Source organism: Hemitrygon akajei, chromosome 20 (assembly GCF_048418815.1).
Source record: "Hemitrygon akajei chromosome 20, sHemAka1.3, whole genome shotgun sequence".
Classification (NCBI taxonomy): domain Eukaryota; kingdom Metazoa; phylum Chordata; class Chondrichthyes; order Myliobatiformes; family Dasyatidae; genus Hemitrygon; species Hemitrygon akajei.
The window spans coordinates 69,543,006-69,561,441 of NC_133143.1; the positions used below are offsets into that span (position 1 = coordinate 69,543,006).

At 42.0% G+C, this 18,436-nt stretch overlaps 1 protein-coding gene across 8 annotated transcripts in view; it reads left to right on the forward strand.

Annotated features, from left to right (window-relative positions):
- LOC140713905 (zinc finger protein 385D-like) overlaps positions 1-18,436 on the forward strand; it is a 677,526-nt gene that overhangs the window by 587,998 nt on the left and 71,092 nt on the right. The gene's annotated exons all lie outside the window — the stretch shown is intronic.

Genomic DNA, 18,436 nt, shown 5'->3' on the forward strand with positions numbered 1-18,436 from the left:
GGCCATTTGGCCCATTGAGTCTGCTCCACCATTTCATCATGGCTGATCCAATCTTCCTCTTAGTCCCAATCTCCTGCCTTCTCCCCGAATCCCTTCATGCCCCGACTAATCAATAATCTATCAACCTCTGGCTTAAATATAACCTTTTTATATTATATTCACTTTACTACCTTTCTGGTTTTCAAAGGAATGAGGTAGATCCCTGTTGAAAGGCCTAGGTCAGGGGATCCCAATTTGGGATCCACAGACCCTTCGATTAATGGTAGGGGTCTATGTCATAAAAAAGATTGGGAACTCCTGCCCTAGATAGAGTGTACATGGGGAGGAGTCTAGGACCAGATGGTACAGCCTCAGAATGGAACAATGTCTGTTTAGAACAAAGATGAGGAGAAATCTTTAGTCAGCAGGTCAGGCAGTATCTTTGGAGAGGAATAAAGAGTCTCTCCATATGAAGGGTATCAGCCCGAAACGTTGACTCATTATTCCTCTCCATAGATGCTGCCAGACCTGCTGAGTTCGTCCTGCATTTTGTGTGTTCCTCAAGATTTCCAGGATCTGCAGAATCTTCAGACCAGTAAGTCCAGTATCCATTGCTTTGTGAAATAACAGGACCTGGGGAATACTGCTCCCTGTTGGCATTAAATCAAATTCCAGACCCTGTGTTGTACAGGTTACAGGGAGAAGGCCGGAGAATGGATCATAAGGCAGCCATGATGGAAGAAAAATTAGGTAAAACAGGGTATTGCCACAAGGGCAAATTTTAAGTCAGAATTCCCCTACCTGTCCTTTGAATCGTAGTTTTTAAATTCATTTACCAATTCCAAAATATTGTAGTATCAATAATGAACACAGGTCATTTTTATCTCCTGGACATAATTTGTAATTTAGGAAAAAAAACTGTTTTAATTAAAACTAAAGTGTTGAGCAAACCATAGGCTAAATATTTTACTGAAATTCCATTTCCAGAAAATTGAAGTTAAAATATTAGTATGTGAAAGCTTAAACTCTATTAAGAGCATAAGATATAGGAGCAGAATTAGGCCACTTGGCCCATCGAGTCTGCTCCGCATTAAGACTGATATAAAAGGGATATTATAAATGTTAGCTATTCAAATACTGTAATTTTAAACAGTACTTTTCAGGCTGATGTTTAGTTCCATTGTAAATACTGTAAGGACACATAACAATACATAACGTTTTGTAAACTAAAATATTATTGGTAAAGCCTCAATTCTTCACTCTGCTGATAACAACTTCTCAAATTCAGGTTATCTGCCTAACTCAATGGAAGTTTTTGACCTTGTGATAACCCCATAAGGGGGAAAGAAAACAAACTAGAAGTCTAAGTAATGTTAGCGCCTCTGTTCCCGAGTGTGTGCAGTAACATGTCAGTTGCAGTTAAAGGAGGAATGGGAATGGTAATAGTGGAAATGCTTTTGACATTAACCCAATTAGACAATGTGAAGAGGGGTACACTTACAAAACTGCATTTATGACATAAAAATAATGAGCATATGAATGTACCACATTATCTGCAATCAAGCAGATTCTTTGGAAGGTATTGGTCAGATTGTGCTTAAGGTATTGTGAGCAATTTTGGCCCGCTTACTAAAGAAAGGATGTGTTGGCGCTGGAGAGGGTCTGGAGGAGCTATATGAGAATGATCCCAGGAATGAAAGGGTTAATGTATGAGGGGTGTTTGACAGCTCTGATTGCTGGAATTTAGAAGAATGAGAGGGATCCTATTGAATCCTATCCAATTTTGAAAGGCCTGTGTAGAGTGGATATTTCCTGTAGTGGGGGAGTCCAGGACCAGAAGGACACCTCTTTAGAACAGTGATGAAGTGGATTTTTTTTTAGCCAGAAGGCAAAGTACCTGTGGAATTCATTTCCACAGACAGCTGTGGAGGCCAAGTCATTGGTAATACTTAAAGTGGAGTTTGACAGGTTCTTGGTTAGTAAGGTTACGGAAGAGGCAGGAGAATGGGATTGTGAAGAAAAATAAGTCAGCCATGATGGTATAGCAGATAAGACTCAATGGGTCAAATGGCCTAATTCTGCTCCAATATCTTATGGTCTTAAAATCTTAGGATGTAACTGTTATGTTCTTAATATTTCAATAATATTTGAGTCATCTTGTATGTATATTGTTTTTGAATAAGCATTCTTCTTTGTTTAAATAATTTATTACGGGTTCTATGTAAAAATATGTGAATTGCTCATGTCATCACGCTACCACGTGATACATTTGCGCCTTGCTTAAAGTAAATGCAAAGTTAGACTCACATTTTGGACTCTGCGTCTTCCTTTGAATTAGTTTAAGTTTTGAAGTTACAAAACGTAACATTGGTGACAAGATACTTTTAAAACAAACCCAAGATAGCTACTGACCTGTTGAATTGCAGCAAGACTTTTGAGTTTTTAAAAAGTGCAGTGAAAAATGCTGAGTAAAAAAAGGAGTGCAGTGCAGTCATGTTAAAAAAAGACTGAACAAAGGAATTGAGGGTTTATTAATCGTGAGTACCAGGTGATTGAAGAGAATATCTGAGGATTGATGGCACTTATCTGAACAGTGATGATACAGAGATAGTTGACTTTGTGGAATCTTAGAAGAAAGCATTCAGAGACTGCTCCTGACTGAAGCATAACTTTCATTTAAGAGAGCAGTTGAAATAGCTGTATCAATGGAAATCACAGACGGAGATGCAATTGAATTGCAGTCAGGAATGAAAGTAAGTGTGAACAAAATTGAAACAACTAAACAGAAATTGGCCTAGCTTGTGTTACTATCATGGCAAGGGCTCACATACACCAGACTAATGCTGATTTAAAGGTGAAACGTGTAGAAACTGCAACAAAGTAGGCCATACACAAAGAATATGTCAGGCAAACTGCACAGAGAAGAGAAAAAGCTAAAAAGTCAAGTTGAAGTTTTAAAAAGACTGCTGATTGACACACTTTTGCAAAATCTGATAATGATGAGAGTGACACGGGACTGGATAGCCTTGAGATTTACGGTGTGACAGCTAACAAAAGACAAGCAATATAGCTCACTTTAGAAGTGAATGGCAAATTAATTAAAATCACATTGGACTCTGATTTGGCTGTTTCAGTCATTCCACAAAATGAGTTTGAACAGCATTTTAAAGATACTGAACAGATATCCAAGTAAGAATTTATAGTGGAGAAAAGATAACTCCTGTGGGAATGATATCCATAACAGTGAAATACAACAATCAACAAGCCACACTGGGCTTGTTTGCAGTTAAAACAGGAGCGCCAACATTGGCTGAGACAACTACAACTTGATTGGAGATCCATCCACCATTTGTATACACATCCCGGCAATAGAGCTAACCGAAAGTGAATCAAGAAACTTACTGGATGATGCCACAAGTGTCTGCATGCTGTACACCATAAACTGTGGCCCAACAGAGGGGCAAGCAAGTATTGGTGGCACCTCTGTGCCTCTGGCTATAAAGCATATTGGAACAAGGAAGGACCTTGCTGGTCAGAGAGACTGTGAAAGTGAAGAAAGCAGTGATCTAACCACAATAGCTTTTGTAGGCAGTATACCTAAGAAAACTTCTGATTCCAGGATTGAATGGTCTGTCATATGAAGAGCGCTTGATGGCTTGTGTTCACTAGAATTCAAAGAATAAGGAGTGACCTCGTTGAAACATCAAATAGTGAAAGGCCTTGATAGAGTGTATATGGAGAAGATGTTTTCTATGGTGGAAGAGTCTAAGATGAGAGGACACAGCCTCAGAAGAGGGACATCCTTTTAAAATGGAGATGAAGAGGAATTTCTTTAGCCAGAGAGTGGTGAATCCATGGAATTCTTTGCCACAGGCAGCTGTGGAGGCCAAGTCTTTATGTATATTTAAGGCAGAGGTTGATAGATTCTTGATTGGTCAGGGATATATGGAATTTGGTGCTGATCGGCCATGCTGAAATGGCACAGCAAACTCAATGGGCCAAATGGCCTAATTCTGTTGCTATATCTTAATTTCTTATGGTCTTGTGTATTAATCAGGCTGTTAGGTGTGAAATGTGGCTTGGTTTTAAGCTGAAATAAAGTTCAAGGAGCTTCAGGAAAGTTGCAAGCATTCAACTTTTGTGAGGATAAAGAACCAGGATCTACTCTGTGTGCATTAAGGTTGCTGCATGAACTTCAAGTGGAAGACTAAAAGCTGCTTGTAAAAGTAGGTGCAAAACCAAAGCCCAGCTGATTGAATAGAAGTCCCAAAAGAAAGGAGTGAATGGAGATCCAAAAACAGAGGATTGGTCAGCTAATGTTTGTGAATGAGGAGACCAAGAGGAGAGTTCAGATCATAAAGGGAGAAATAGAAGGATTAATAAGAGAATACTCCACTGAAGTAAATGCACCTTCCCAAGATCAAGATGCTCAAACTAGCTGAAGAAAAAGGAAGAAGAAAGGTGTCCAGACTGTCAGACCCACTTCCTGTGGCCTCAGAGTCAACTCCTACAACCATCACAGAGGAGGCTCCAGATTCTCAGCCACAAGCATCACCTGCCAAGCAGAGTGATCCCCTTGTTAGGAAACACATTATCCCACAAGAGTAAGAAATCCTCTGTAGTGATTAAATCTTCAGTCCTGAATGAACAAAAAAAAATTGTGGATGTGTATATTTAGTACTTGTATTATATAGTATGCTGTGCATATAGTTAAGATACATTTTATATTGAGTTCAAGTTTATAGCTAGGCAGGGAAGAGTGTTGTGTATTTCAGTAATATTGTAAATATATTGTTTAATTAAGCATTCTTGTTCATTTAAATAATACATAACTGGTTAAATGCATAAGTACATGAATTGCTTACAACATCACACTACCATGCACGTCTCACTTAAAGACACAAACTTAGACTCACAGTTCAGACTCCCATGTCTTCCTTTGAATTAGTTGAATGTTTTGAAGTTAGAAAACCAGCAGTAACTCAACATCTTTCAAGCTTTAGTCTTCAGGAAAAGCTCTGAGGAAAAATATTTGCAGATTCAATATTCAAGAGCCGTGAGGTATTGCCTGTAAAACTTTGGTGAGACCACGCTTGGAGTATTGTGTTCAGTTCTGGTTGCCTCGTTATAGGAAGGATGTGAAACGTTTAGAGAGGGTGCAGGGGAGATTTACCGGGATGCTGTCTGGATTAGAGAGGGTGCAGGGGAGATTTACCAGGATGCTGTCTGGATTAGAGAGGGTGCAGAGGAGATTCACCAGGATGCTGCCTGGATCAGAGAGGGTGCAGGGGAGATTTACCAGGATGCTGCCTGGATCAGAGGGTGCAGGGGAGATTTACCAGGATGCTGCCTGGATCAGAGAGGGTGCAGGGGAGATTTACCAGGATGCTGCCTGGATCAGAGAGGGTGCAGGGGAGATTTACCAGGATGCTGCCTGGATCAGAGAGGGTGCAGGGGAGATTTACCAGGATGCTGCCTGGATTAGAGAGGGTGCAGAGGAGATTCACCAGGATGCTGACTGGGTTAGAGAGGGTGCAGGGGAGATTTACCAGGATGCTGCCTGGATCAGAGAGGGTGCAGGGGAGATTTACCAGGATGCTGCCTGGATCAGAGAGGGTGCAGGGGAGATTTACCAGGATGCTGCCTGGATTAGAGAGGGTGCAGAGGAGATTTACCAGGATGCTGCCTGGATTAGAGAGGGTGCAGAGGAGATTTACCAGGATGCTGCCTGGATTAGAGAGGGTGCAGAGGAGATTTACCAGGATGCTGCCTGGATTAGAGAGGGTGCAGGGGAGATTTACCAGGATGCTGCCTGGATCAGAGAGGGTGCAGGGGAGATTTACCAGGATGCTGCCTGGATTAGAGAGGGTGCAGAGGAGATTCACCAGGATGCTGACTGGGTTAGAGAGAGTGCAGGGGAGATTTACCAGGATGCTGCCTGGATCAGAGAGGGTGCAGGGGAGATTTACCAGGATGCTGCCTGGATTAGAGAGCACGTCTTATGAGGATTGGTAAAGTAAGCAAGCTGTCTGGAGAGAAGGAGAATGAGAGGAGACTTCATGGAGGTATACAAGGTGATAGATTGAGTGGACAGCCCGAAACTGTCGTTCTGTGTAGAAGTGGGTAATGTGAGAGTAAGTAATTTTAAGATGATTGGAGGAATATATGAGGGATGTCAGAGGTAGGTTTTTTACAGAGTTGAGTATGTGGAAAGCCTGCCAGGAGTGGTGGTAGAGGCAGACTCATTAGAGGCATTTAAGAGTCTTTTAGAAAGACTCATGGATGATAGAAAAATAGAGAGCAATGTAGAAGGGAAGGGATAGGTTGATCTTAGTAGGTTAAAAGGTTGGCACAACATTGTTTGCCGATGCAATGCTCTGTTTCTATGTTCCATGTTCTATTCCAAATACCAATCTATTTGAATGTATGATTTTCCAATTTGCCAAGTAAAACTTCTCATTAATTGCATTATTAAATATGCATTAAAGTGTTTCCCTTCAATATATGTTCAATCAGTAGGAAAATGCTGATGAACAAATTATAAATGTGTAAAGGATACCCTGCTCAATTCTGCCATTTTCCAGTTGCCTTTCTGTAACCTCGGGGCATGATCACTATTGTCTAAGCCAGTATTGGTAATTGGAGTATGAAGAGGATTGATTTTCCTGATGCCCTCAATTCATTAGGCTGTAACTATTTGCAGCTAACAAGCCTGACAGCGGTATAATAATTAATTTATTTAGAGATACAGTGCCCTATAGGCCCGTCTGTCTCTTTGAGACATACCACCAGCAACACCCCCCCCCCCCCCCATTTAACCCTAGCCTAATCACAGGACAATATACAATGCCCAATTAACCTACTAACTGGTACATCTTTGGACTGTAGGAGAAAACCAGAGCACCTGGAGGAAACCCACGTAACCCATGGGGAAGATGGACAAACTCCTTACAGAGGACATCAGGATTGAACTCTGAACCCTGACCCCCTAGGCTGTAATAGCTTTGTGCTAAGCACTAAGCCAGCATGGTGCACCATGGTATAACAACTAGAGGTCTGTCCAGATAAAAGATTGGAATGTGGCCTCCGCCTGACTATATTCTGGCCATTCGTGACTCAAACTGAGTACACTGCCAGGCTCAAGAATAGTTACTTCCCTTCAACCATTTGGTTCTTGAACCAACCAGCACAAACCTGCTATGATCATGATCTCTGCACTAACATAGACCTCATTGCTTTTGGTTCTAAATTTGTTCTTTCGAGTAAGATGGGGCCACCCTATATTCCGCTGGTTTAGCCTCCAACCTGATGGCATGAGTGTTAATTTCTCCTTCCTGTGGGGAAAAAAAAACCCTACCCACCCCCTTTACATCCATTCCCTAATCTAGCCTCTTACCTCTTCTCACCTGCCTATCATCTCCCCCTGTATACCCTCCTCCTTCCCTTTCTCCCATGATTCACTCTCCTCTCCTATTTGTATTCCTTCCCTTCCAGTCCTTTACCTTTACTACCCACCTGGCTTCACCTGTCACCTTCTAACTACCCCTTCTCCCACCTTTTTATTCTGGCATCTTCCCCCTTCCTTCTCAGTCCGGGTGAAGGGTCTCGGTCTGAAATGTCAACTGTTTATTCATTTCCATAGATGCTCCCTAACTTGCTGAGTTCCTCCTATGTGTGTTGCTTTGAATTTATTTTTATTTATGTTTTTCTTGTGAATGTGGGTTATCTGATGCTCTGTGACTGAGTGCTGCGGCAAGTAAGACTTTCATTGCGCGTGTGCACACGTGGACTTGTGCAGATGACAGTAAACTCGACTGACTTTTACTTATAATTGAGCTCAACCACACACAATGATTCTCTCCCTGTGTATCGCACACATGAACTTTCTTTCTTTGTCTATTGTAGCTGGGTCACCATGTTCAGTGAAATAGATACTTTATTGATCCCAAAGGAAATTACGGTGTCACAGTAGTATTTCAAGTGCACAGATATATATAGTCCTGATGAAGGGTCTCGGCCCGAAATGTTGACTGCTCCTTTCAACGGATGCTGCCCGACCTGCCAAGTTCATCCAGCTTGTTTGTACGTATAAATATTAGAAGAGGGGTAAGAAAGGATAGCAAGAAGTTACTTTTAATTCAGAGAGTATGTAGTTGTCATGATACATTCATTCCAGCTTGCTCAATGGAGGCATGCTGGGAGGTAGAGAGGACCGTCTCTCATAGCCGATACAGCACATACACACAGGAGCAGCATGCAGACAGTGAAAACCCTTAGCATTGCCTACAACCTGGTCAAACAGGCAGATCACTGCCCTGCTCAGGCAATAGTTCTGCTGTCTAAAACAATCAATGCTTTACAGATTTATGGCCTGTTGTTGGCAGCAACACATTACCATCATCCAGACATGGCCATTGGCAGCTGTTGTGAACAACGATGAGGAGAGGAGAAGGGACATGACAACAAAGGAAGGCAGATCAGTGAAGGGATGTCCCACCAGACTGTCTTCACTTCCAACCTTTCTCATTTTATTTAAACCATGTTTAAATATCAATATAGGTGGATGAGAGGTGATCTGATAGAGGCGTGAAAGCTGATAAGATTGAGTGGACAGCCAGAAACTTTTTTCCCAGGATTAAAATGTCTGATACAAGGGGCATAATTTTAAGGTGATTGGAGAAAAGTATAGGGGGGAGGTAGATGTCAGAGGTAGGTTTTCTACACACAGTGGTGGGTGTGTGGAATGCTCTGCCAGGGTTGGTGGTAGAGACACACATTAGGAGCATTTAAGAGTGTCTTAGATAGGCACATGGATGATAGGAGGGCTGTATGTGAGGGAAGGATTAGATTGATTTTGGAGTAGGTTAAAAGGGCAGCACAACATTGAGGGCCGAAGGGCCTGTACTGTGCTGTACTGTTCGACGTTCCATCCCAAAACACATAGGCATCATGTCATTGCTTTTGTAGCTCTTTTGTGACTTGGATCTGCTCCACTTTACCCAGCAGAGCAACAGGTCAATAGCAGATAGTGTTTCACTGGCTTGTCACTCGGCTCTCTCTGGAGCAGCTGGACAGTGGAGATGCATACATCAGCTCCGCACTATCATCCCCTCAAAACTAATCAATAAGTTTCACTACCTCCTTGTGCAACTTAATCCTCTATTTCCCCACTTGCAGACCCCAGTCAGTTCAAATTGGCAACAACATCTCCTCCACGATCTCCATCAGCTCAGGTGCATCACAAAGCCGCGTGTTTAGCCCCATGCTCTACTCATTTTATAATTATGACTGTGAGACTAAGCACATCTCAAATGGCATATTCAAATTTGCTGACGACGCCACTGTTGTTGGCCAAATCAAAAGTGGTGGCAAATGGTCATGTAGGAGGGAGATTGAGATTCCGTTTGAGTAATTCCAGGACAGCATCCTCTCATCCAACATCAGCAAAACCAAAGAGCTGATTGTTGAGTAGGATGTCCGTGAGCCAGTCCAGTCCCCATCAGCGGATCAGAGGTGGAGAAGGTCAGTAATTCTATCATATTAGAGGATCTAACCTGGGACCAGTATGTCAGTGCCATTTCAAAGAAGGCAGGGCAGCACCTCTACTTCCTTAGAAATCTGTGCAGATTAGGCATGACACCTAAATCTTCAACAAACATCTGCACTGTGAAGAACATTCTGACGAGATGCATCACAGCCTATTTTGGAAATGCCAATGCCCAGAAATGGAAAATCCCTCACAGGAAAGCTGCAGATATTTAAAGACAGTGAGAGATGTTATATCCAAGCCTCTGAACAGTAGTCGGGATGTGGTCTACAAATTACACCAGGAAAAAGAAAAGGCTTGTGAAAAGAGTGATGTTGTGATAATAGGAGGGATTTCAATATGCAGGTATTTTGGGGAAAATCAGATAGGTGCTGGATTTCAAGAGAGGGAATTTGTAGAATGCCTATGAGATGTTTTTTTTTAGAGCATCTTGTGGTTGAGTCCACTAGGTGAAAAGGTATTGTGTAATGAACCAGATTTGATTAGATAGCGTAAGGTAAGGGAACTATTTGGAGATATTGGTCATAATATGATAGAATTCACCCTGCAGTTTGAGAAGGAGAGGCTAAAATCAGATGTATCAGTAAAGGGAATAACAGAGGCATTGGAGGGGAGCTGACCAAAGTTGATTGGAAAGGGACACTAACAGGGATGATGGTAAAACAGCAATGGCAGGTGTTTCTGGGGGAAATTTGGAAGGTACAGGGAAAAATACTTCTGAAGATGAGGTATTCTAAAGACAGTAAGATGCAACCATGGCTGTCAAGGAAAGTCAACAACAGCATAAAACAAAAGAGAGAGCATCTAATATTGCAAAAACTATTGGGCAGGTAGAGAATTGGGAAGGTTGTAAAAACCAATGAAAACCAACTAAAAACCCATAAAGAGAGATGATGAAATATGAAGGTAAGCTAGCCAATAAAATGAACTGGATGCAAGAACAATTTTTTTAAACAATAAAGAATAAATAAGAGACTAGAGTGGGTATTAGGCCACTGGAAAATGACGCTGGAGAGGTAGTAGTGGAGGATGAACTTAATAAGTACTTTGCATCACCCTTCACTGTGGAAGACACTAGCAGAATGCCAGAAAAGCGAGAGTGTTGGGGCGGATGTGAGTGTCATTGCTTTTACTAAAGAGAAGGTGCTTGGAAGCTGAACAGTCTGAAGGTAGATAAGTCACCTGGATCAAATGGACTACACTCCAAGGTTCTGAAAGAGGTAGGTGAGGAGATGGTGAAAGTATTATTAGTGATCTTTCAAAAATTAGTAGATCCTGGAATAGTTCCCAAGAAATGGAAAATAGCAAATGTCACTCCACTCTTTAAAAAGGGAAGGAGGCAGAGGAAAAGAAATGATAAGCCAGTTAGCCTGACTTCAGTAGTTGGGAAAATCACATTGGAGTCCATTATTAAGGTTGAGGTTTTGGGGTACTTGGGGGCATATGACAAAGTCAGCATGATTAGCTCGGGGAAATTTTGCCTGACCATCTGTTGGAATTAATTGAGAAAATAACAGGTAGGATAGACGTGTCAGTAGACATTATTTATTTGGACTTTCAGACCTTTGACAATGTCCCATAAATGAGGCTACTTGACAAGGTAAGAGCCCATGGTATTACAGGAAATGTACCAGCATGGATACATGATTGGCTGACTGGCAGAAAGCAAAGATTGAGAATAAAGGGGGCCTTTTCTGGTTGGCTGCTTGTGCCAAGTGGTGTTCTACAGGGGCTGGTGTTGGGCCAGGTTCTTATCACATTATACGTCAATGATTTGGATGATGGAATTTTTGGCCAGGTTTGCAGACAATACTAAGATATGTGGAAGGGCAGGTAATGTTGAAGCAGAGAGTCTGCAGAAGGACTTGGACAAATTGGAAAAATGGACAAGGAAATGGCAGATGGAATATAGTGTAGGGAAGTGTATGATCATGTACTTTGGTGGAAGGATTAAACCCATAGACTATTTTCTAAATGGAGAGAAGTCAATAATCAGTGGTGCAAAGGGATTTGGGAATCCTTGTGCAAGATTCCCTGAAGGTTAATTTGCAGGTTGAATCAGTGGTGAGGATGGCAAATGCAATGTTTGCATTAATTTCAAGGGGTTTAGAATATAAGGGTGAGGATGTATTGCTAAGGCTTGATAAGGCATTGGTCAGATCACAGTTGAAGTATTGTGAGCAGTTTTGTGCCCCTTGTCTTAGAAAGGGTATGCTGGTATTGGAAAGGCTCCATGGGAGATCATGAAAATGATCCCAAGAATGAAAGGGTTAACATATGAGGAGAATTATGGCTCTGAGCCTGTACTCACTAGAGTTTAAAAGAGCATGGGGGTCTCATTGAAACCTATCAAATATTGAAAGGCGTAAAAAGAGTGGATGTGGAAAGGATATTTCCTATAGAGGGAGAGTCTAGGACCAGAGGGCACAGCCTTTGAATAGAGGGACATCCACTTTGAATAGAGATGAGGAGTTTATTTAGCCAGAGGGTTGTGAATCTGTGGAATTCATTGCCACAGACAGCTGTGCAGGCCAGGTCATTGGGTATATTTAAGACAGATGTTGATATGTTCTTGATTAATCAGGGTGTCAAATGTTATCAGTAGAAGGTAGAGAGGGATAATAAATCAGCCATGATGAAATGGCGGAGCAGATTCGATGGGCCCAGTGGCCTAATTCTGCTCCTATGTCTTCTGATCTTATAAGCAGCCCAAAACTGCTCACAATACTCCAAGTGTGGTCTGACTACATCCTGATGAGGCAGGCCAGGAAGAATTAACCATTTCAGCTAAAATACCAGGGCAGAAAGGGTTTCTGTTATGATGAAATAATCAAAATAAATGAATACATGCTCTATACAAATCATATGCGATAACTAATGCAATTAACTGCACTCTGGCATCGTGACTGTAAGGCAGAGTTTTGCATATTGATATTGATGCATAATTGGCTTTAAGTAAAACAGATTAGAGTTGTATAAATGTAGAATTTGCAAGTGTGTTTGACTAATTAATAACTTTGTGATGCAAATTAAAAATGCATCCTTGTGGTGAACTGAGCACTGTTTTACATAGACGTCAGAGCCAGTTTTTGCTGATTAGGTTGGCTCCAGGCAGTGTGTTTAAATAGAATGCAGTTATGGTTAGAGGACAGTGTAACATGCGACTGACAGAGGTGGCACGGATTGCAGCTAAAATCACAAGCACCGAACTACGCATTGCAGAAGCTTACTTTGACAAGCGAGTGAAATGACTTTCCAAGGTTTTCTTACCAATGTCGACTGCACGTATTACCAACCTTTGTAAGTACCAATAAAAAACTTGCATTTATAACAAACAGTAAGCTATTCTGTCAGTGCTTAGTGCAACCTTGTGCAAATCAGTGTTATTGTAGCTATCTGTTATTTATTATATGAACAATTATTCTGTGTTTTCCTTTTCATATTTCATGACAGGAGTGTACTGCTTGTTGCCTCCAATTACATCTCTGGCTTCAAATTCCACTTGTGTGTCTCTCTGTCAGGTGACAGGAGGCTTTTAATATTAGAATAATGATGTTGGATTAGGTTTCAAATGCCTCATCAGTCCAGAATCTCTTGTTTTGTCAGAATTTTTCAAAATATTACCATGTATTGAGTTAGACACATTTGTTCTAGCCACCATCGAAGTAATGAGACAAATCATACGGATTTATAATTGTCGTCACAATAAAATAAATCACATTTTTCCAAGGCTTGTATTCTGAAACTTTGTAATTCTCAAGCACCTTATTAAATCTTGTGACAATCTAAGAGATGAAACATTTCAGTGGGATTATAAATGCAAATTTCTCCACTGTGTAGAAAATGAGGAACATTGATTGACTCGTTCTCTGGGGTTTACTGTAATATGATACACATTAAGGTACAAAAGCAGTGTTAAGTGCAACATTGTGAGAGCGCTCATCAGTAAACGCAATCTGAAGGATAACCTTCACCGCCAGGCGATTGTTTGAATTAATAAAATAATGAAAGCGGATTGGTTTAGTGCTTGTTGAAAATTCAAAGGCTGGTGTCACAATTGTGCATTAGAGATTATCTGAGGAAGGCATATTCTCTCATTTGTTTAAACACAGCTAAAAGGATATTTTACTTCTGTCACCATTGAGAGAATTATGATTTCTCCAATAATTTCTCATTCAGGAAGTAAATTTCTTGTTAAACTGGGCTGTTTGACACAATGCACTGAAAGGCTTTGATGGGTTTTGGTTTTATTCTGACAAGGTGCCAGTTTTGCACAAATTAGTTCTGGGTTTCCACTGAAGAATCCCCAGTTTAGATGGATTCAAACTTGGGAGCATTTTAATTCTTAGGTTTCGTTATAATTTGCCAACCAGCTCTTCTGAAACCTTGTCTCACCTCACAAGAGATTAAACTATAGAACATGGAATAGTACAGCACATTACAGGCCCTTCGACCCACAATGTTGTGCCGACCCTCAAACCCTGCTTCCTATATAACCCCCCCCCCACCTTAAATTCCTCCATATACATGTCTAGTAGTCTCTTAAACTTCACTAGTGTATCTGCCTCCACCACTGACTCAGGCAATGCATTCCACACACCAACCACTCTCTAAGTGAAAAACCTTCCTCTAATATCCCCCTTGAACTTTCCACCCCTTACCCTGAAGCCATGTCCTCTTGTACTGAGCAGTGGTGCCCTGGGGAAGAGGCGCTGGCTGTCCACTCTGTCCATTCCTCTTAATATCTTGTACACCTCTATCATGTCTCCTCTCATCCTCCTTCTCTCCAAAGAGTATAGCCCTAGCTCCCTTAATCTCTGATAATAATCCATACTCTCTAAACCAGGCAGCATCCTGGTAAATCTCCTCTGTACCCTTTCCAATGCTTCCACATCCTTCCTATAGTGAGGCGACCAGAACTGGACACAGTACTCCAAGTGTGGCCTAACTAGAGTTTTATAGAGCTGCATCATTACATCACGTCTCTTAAACTCTATCCCTCGACTTATGAAAGCTAACACTCCATAAGCTTTCTTAACTACCCTATCTCCCTGTGAGGCAACTTTCAGGGATCTGTGGACATGTATCCCCAGATCCCTCTGCTCCTCCACACTACCAAGTATCCTGCCATTTACTTTATACTCTGCCTTGGAGTTTGTCCTTCCAAAGTGTACCACCTCACACTTCTCCAGTTGAACTCCATCTGCCACTTCTCAGCCCACTTCTGCATCCTATCAATGTCTCTCTGCAATCTTTGACAATCCTTTACACTATCCACAACACCACCAACCTTTTGTGTCATCTGCAAACTTGCCAACCCACCCTTCTACCCCCACATCCAGGTCATTAATAAAAATCATGAAAAATAGAGGTCCCAGAACCGATCCTTGTGGGACACCACTAGTCACAACCCTCCAATCCGAATGTACTCCCTCCACCATGACCCTCTGCTTTCTGCAGGCAAGCCAATTCTGAATACACCTGGCCAAACTTCCCTGGATCCCATGCCTTCTGACTTTGTGAATAAGCCTACCATGTGGAACCTTATCAAACGCCTTACTAAAATCCATGTAGATCACACCCACTGCACTACCCTCATCTATATGCCTGGTCACCTCTTCAAAGAACTCTATCAAGCTTGTTAGGCACGATCTGCCCTTCACAAAGCCATGCTGACTGTCCCTGATCAGACCATGATTCTCTAAATGCCCATAGATCCTATCTCCAAGAATCTTTTCCAACAGCTTTCCCCCCACAGACGTGAGGCTCACTGGTCTATAATTACCCAAACTATCCCTACTACCTTTTTTGAACAAGGGGACAACATTTGCCTCTCTCCAGTCCTCTGGTACCATTCCCGTGGACAACGAGGACATAAAGATCCTAGCCAGAGGCTCAGCAATCTCTTCCCTCGCCTCGCGGAGCAGCCTGGGGAATATTCTGCCAGGCCCCAAGGACTTATCCTTCCTAATGTGTTTTAACAACTCCAACACCTCTTCTCCCTTAATATCAACATGCTCCAGCACTTCAACCTCACTCATATTGTCCTCACCATCATCAAGTTCCCTCTCAGTGGTGAATACCGAAGAGAAGTATTCATTGAGGACCTCGCTCACTTCCACAGCCTCCAGGCACATCTTCCCACTTTTATCTCTAATCGGTCCTACCTTCACTCCTGTCATCCTTTTGTTCTTCACATAATTGAAGAATGCCTTGGGGTTTTCCTTTACCCTACTCGGGTAAAGACACAGAATCACCATTGTATCAAGGGTTTCTTCAAACAATCCTGCGTACTAGGGATAGAGATCAAATGCACAGGTCATCAGAAAATGAACATCATTCCAGGACCAAGATACAAAATCAGGTTTATTATGACATATGCCATGAGTCAGCAGTAGAGCACATTACACGAAAGATAAACTATCGGTAACAATACAAAGTAGTGAGCAAAATACTGAGGTAGTGTTCAAGGACCATTCAGAAATCTAATGGTGGAGGGGAAGAAACTTCCCGAATCACTGAGAAATGGGACCACCTCTCATTTTCATTACATCTTCATCCTTCTGTCTACCCACCAACCACTAACATGAATCTCTTCTCATGCTGGTCTTAATATAATGAGTCAGTTCATTCTGAACTCTATGCTCCTTTTATGTTGCACCTCACTCAACAGTTCTTCAAAGTTGTCTTCTTCATGACACTCCTCCTTCTCAACATATGTGCAACCAAGACGTAGCTCATACCACTGCTCCGTCCTTCCAGCAACTAATCACCTCTGCTCTTTCCTCGGGCAGAAGATTACAGTTCAGCATTGTGTGCACAGACCAAGTGAGGACCACTCCTGCCAGCAGTTTGTTATGGAGATTTGTGGTCCTCTTGTAGCTCTGTACTTCAAGCCTTTCAGAGATGGGGACTCATCTTGCATGTTGATTCCTTGAACTGCTTTACAAAGTACTGGAAAGGAGACTATAAGATATAGGAGTAGAATCAGGTCAATTGGCCCATTGAGTCTGCTCTGCCATAGCTGATTTATTTTCTCCCTCAACTCCATTCCCCTACCTTCTTCCCGTAACCTTTGATGCCCTGACTAATCAAGAATCTATTGACCTCTGCTTTAAATATAACCAATGACTTGTCCTCCACAGCCATTTGTGGCAATTAATTCCACAGATTCACTGCTCGCCGACTAAAGAAATTCCTCCTTATTTCTGTTTTTAAATAGTCATCCTTCTATTCTAAATCTGTGATCAGGGAGAACTTAGGAAGAAATTTCCTGAGCCCCAGGGTCCTGTCCCAGCTCTGCACTCCATTGTTGACCGTGGCATCTGTGATTAGAATGGAACAAATTCCAAATCCATGTTCGAATGTATTGTCATTCAGCAGTATACATGAACATTGCCAAACGAAACACTGTTCTTCCAGACCAAGGTACACAACACAGTACATATAATGCACACACACAACAAATAAATTAACAAATATTAAGGTGTATTTACATCACAAGTTAAAAAGTAAACAGTATAGTGCTACTGGCACTTCGTACGTGATGATTTCTGGATGGTGACAGGGCATTCAGTAGTCTCACAGTGTGGAGGAAGAAGCTGGTTCCCATCCTAACAGTCCTGATCAAAATGCTACGTACCTCCTGCCTGATGGGAGGGATCATTGACAATGATAGGGTCCTTGCCTATGCAGCACTCTTGATTAATATCTCGGATTGGTGGAAGAGAGACCCTGATGACCTTCTCAGCAGTCCTCACAATCTTGTTGTCAGATGCCTTGCGATTCCCATACCAGTTGGTGATGCAGCTGGCCGGGACACTCCCAACTGTACTCCTGTAAAAATTGGTTAGAATGCGGTTAAGTTTAAATATATAAAAAGATATAAACGAGAGAAATTCTGCACATGCTGGAAATCTGAGCAACACACACAAACTGCTGGAGGAACTCAGCAGGTCAGGCAGTATCGAGGAAAACAGTACAGTCAATGTTTTGGGCTGAAACACTTTTTTTCCCTGGATGCTGCCTGGCCTGCTGAGTTCCTGTAGCATTTTGTGTGTGATTAAAAAAATTATTTTGAAAAACTTGAAGGTGTTCAAACTGATTCTAAACTCACCAGGCAGCCAACAAGGGTTAGAAAGCCTTCAGTCAAGCTCCATCAGGGCAGACAGCCTGAAGTCACTCACGGACTGTCCACCTACTGGACAGCCGCAGCAACGAGGCCTTGGGATACTTGGGCTTTTGGCACATTGACCATTATAAATCGATGCACTGAGTACCGGAGTTGGGATGTTATGTTGAAGTTGTATAAGATGTTGGTGAGACCTAATCTGGAGTCTTGTGTGCAGTTTTGGTCACCTACCTACCTACCTACAGGAAAGATATCAATAAGATTGAAAAAGTATAGAGAAAATTTGCAAGATCTTGTTGCTGGGTCTTTAAGATCTCACTGTAAAATGATAATCAGCAGGATGAAATGGTAAGGGATGTGTTCGTTCATTATGTGGCGTATCGTATGACATAGATGATCATGGTCTTTTCATGATCAAAATCAAAATCAGATTTAATATCACCAGCATGTGTTGTGAAATTTGTTAAATTTGCAGCAGCAGCGCAATGCAATGCATGGTGCGATGGAGGATGAGAGGTGACCTGATAGAGGTGTACAAGATGATGAGAGGCATTGATCATGTGGACAGTCAGAGGCTTTTTCCCAGGGCTGAAAAGGCTATCACGAGAGGGCACAGGTTTAAGGTGCTTGGAAGCAGGTACAGGGGGGACGTCAGGGGTAATTTTTTTACGCAGAGAGTGGTGAGTGTGTGGAATGGGCTGCCGGCGATGGTGGTGGAGGCAGATACGGTAGGGTCTTTTAAGAGACTCCTGGATTGGTGCACGGATCTTAGAAAAAAA